Source organism: Centruroides vittatus, unplaced genomic scaffold, assembly GCF_030686945.1.
Source record: "Centruroides vittatus isolate TY-2023 unplaced genomic scaffold, ASM3068694v2 contig_941, whole genome shotgun sequence".
Classification (NCBI taxonomy): domain Eukaryota; kingdom Metazoa; phylum Arthropoda; class Arachnida; order Scorpiones; family Buthidae; genus Centruroides; species Centruroides vittatus.
Genome location: NW_027122625.1, coordinates 715,552 through 718,534, shown reverse-complemented (window position 1 = coordinate 718,534; position 2,983 = coordinate 715,552). Strand labels below are relative to the sequence as shown.

Sequence of the window (2,983 nt, the reverse complement as noted above, 5' to 3'; positions counted from 1 at the left end):
GAGTTATTAAATCGAGGTTTTATATTTGTGAAGAGCGTTCCCCGTTCCCACTGTTGTATATTAACAAAATTTCAGACAATAGACAACAGAGGATAAAGGCCCACGACTTACATCACAACGATTTAGTGATTCTAAGCAAAGAGTGGTTTCGTCCTTTCCCATTAGGATGCACTATTCTTTGTTTTGATAAACGTGGCGGCAGTTATCAATGTTTAAAACGGTTTTAAAACTATTGTAAAACCTTTTTGTTATTTACGCCTCTAAGAGGAGTGGCAAAGGTGTCATTCGGAGAATTGGAATATTATTGTCATCTTCACTTCGTAACCCCCAAGATGGACAAAACCCTCTATCACATATATTAAATACTTAACCGAAGAATTAACCGATCGAAAGAAGTAGAGAAACTTTTACATAATCTTATAATTTTTGGTTTATCTTATGCCGTGGCCGCCATTTCGAAAACGGGTTTGCGATGACATTGGCCGTTTCTTACATTAAATACGGACGTTATAATTTAGTTAGGTAAACATTAAAATATCGCAATAAAAGTACTTTTAAAGAAATTTCAATTTTATTTCATAAAATTCATATTTTGGACGAATATTTTATTACTTTATCTCGACGTCTGTTTCATAGCATGCTAATAAACTACTCTGCGCATCATAGACTCTAATGGTCAGTGACATATTTCCAGGACGGTTCTGAAATAAAATAAGATTTTAGTAACATCAGAATAAATAATTGTATTGAAGTTATATGCAAATATCAATACACAAATTAGGATAGAGACATTCACTAAAGAGAAACTAAATAAAATTAAATGAAAACTAGTGTTACAATTTTACTCTTATTATAACTTCGTAGTTTAAACGAAATGAGAAATATTGAAAATCGACAAGCAAATAACAAAAGAACATAATACTACACACATTACATGTAAATATGCTGAGAAATGTTCATAATAAAATGTAACAGTTTAAGACGAAAGGATTTATTTTGACAAAGACGTTTTACACCAATAAACAGAACTGTAACAATAATAACACTCGCTGTAATCAAAAGTCATTATTTAACAATAGAGAAAACAAATGTTTTCTGTCAGAGCGTTCACAAATCAGTTCTGTGCAGTTGCAATGATAATTTCGAATTTCCGAAAACTCCGAACGTTCCGAGAGTTCAAATGCTTGCATTCTGTTGTACTGAAAACTCGTAAGTTCCGACGTGGGAAATTACATTTCACTATTCGTTTTAAAACTTTTATTTAAAATTAAAATTATCGAAAACGATTTTGTCATATTTTATATTTCACCAATGACAGAATTATCACGAATTAAACAATATCGTGAAATTGTTTCTAAAATAAACAACTCTGACGTTAAAAATAAATTTGTGGTTTCGGGTCCGTCCTAAGATGATGCGACCGAACGGGAAAGGACGGACCCGATATCAAGAACAGACCACACGAAAACCATTCCTGGGATGTTTAGACAGTCCGTGATTCGATTCTGGCCGGATAAGGCATTGGTCTGCCGCTCGGGGTACCCCAGAGAGGCAGACCAACACCGTATCCGGCCAGCCACCGTGTATTCTACTATCAAACCATTTCTAAAAAGAAGTAAATCATCTATTCAGGCTTATTTACTTATCTTTTAAATACAATTTATAAACAATGCGGTTCAACTAAAAAATAAGAAAGCAACAAAATGTATTCACGTGTTCGTTAGTCTCAATTACTAAGTTTCGAAGCCGTAAGAATCCAGGACCAAAAGGACATTGCTTGCAAGGTTGGCCGTCAATTGAACAAACAACAGACTTTTCCTTCACCAGCTTACATACATCGAAACTAAAAACAAAGAATGACACATATTTACTTCTTTATTTCGATAAAATTTAAATAATACAATAATACATACCGTAAGTTAGGTTGGCACGGACAGCTATAGGTGCAATTGGGGCTAAACGAAAATTTAGCAGCAAGTTCTATTCTAGTTCCTTCAGTTATGTTCGTTGACAATATGGCATCAGAGTCACTAATTATATTATTTCCAAGTTTTAGAGGTAATTTGCCAACAGTTACTCTAGTTATGGAAATTGCTTCATTTGTAGCTGTAATATTGAAATCGTGAATAGCCTTAAATCAAAGCGAAAAATAAATAAACAAACAAGCAATGTGATACTTTACAGCAATTCTCTAGTTTAAGTTGATCTTCACTGAAAATTGCAGTTACGAAGGACAGTTGAAGCAAAAGAAAAATTATCTTTTCCTCCAATACTAAACTACTGGTATTCGGAACTTGAATATTATAACTAATGCGGTGGAGAACTGATCTCTTTCAGGTGTTAAGCTTCTTTTATACCCAGTTTTGACGTCGAACAAATAGATTATCATTATTTGTAATCTGCATTAGCCTGAACAGATGTTCTGTTGGTATGTTTTCCTATATTTTATTCAATTTTACATAATAAGTGATGTTAATTAATCTATAATATAATATTTTGTTAAGTTTTCTCAATATCTTCTATTATTTAATTAATTAAGAATATACAGTTTATGTATATATTTCTTTTTCATTTTCGATTCTCCGTTATGAACTCTACTTTTAGCGTAGGCACTACGAAGAACAGTTGCTCTACGGCCCGGTTTTATGGTAATAGTCTGACATGGAACACTTCCTTCAGATCGGAAAATTTACTTCGGAATGTCCATTTTTACACGAAAATATTCCAATTTGTAGTAATTAAATGTAGTAAAATAAGAGTTGCAGGGGGTAAGTTTCTGCAGGTGTCGTTTCTCATGTGTGTCACCTGTCCCCACGCGTACGCTTTATTAATCTGTAGCGAAAAGCGACATTTTCTGTTGCCTGCTTACAGTGCTTTGCAGTGGCCTGTAAATTGCGTATAGTTTAGTACAGTCGTTGACGATGGGCCAATAGTCTCGTCTGGCCACTGTGTAGCTTGTATTATTTATTTACTTTTTACACTT

General features: G+C 33.6%; 1 long non-coding RNA gene across 1 annotated transcript; it reads right to left on the bottom strand.

Moving 5' to 3' along the window:
- Nucleotides 1-552: 552 nt before the first annotated feature.
- LOC136984969 (uncharacterized) lies at nt 553-1,768 on the bottom strand. Its single transcript, XR_010882264.1, has 2 exons — nt 1,714-1,768; nt 553-701 (listed from the first exon to the last, which is right to left on the bottom strand). It is a non-coding gene; the product is annotated as an uncharacterized lncRNA (long non-coding RNA).
- Nucleotides 1,769-2,983: the final 1,215 nt, after the last annotated feature.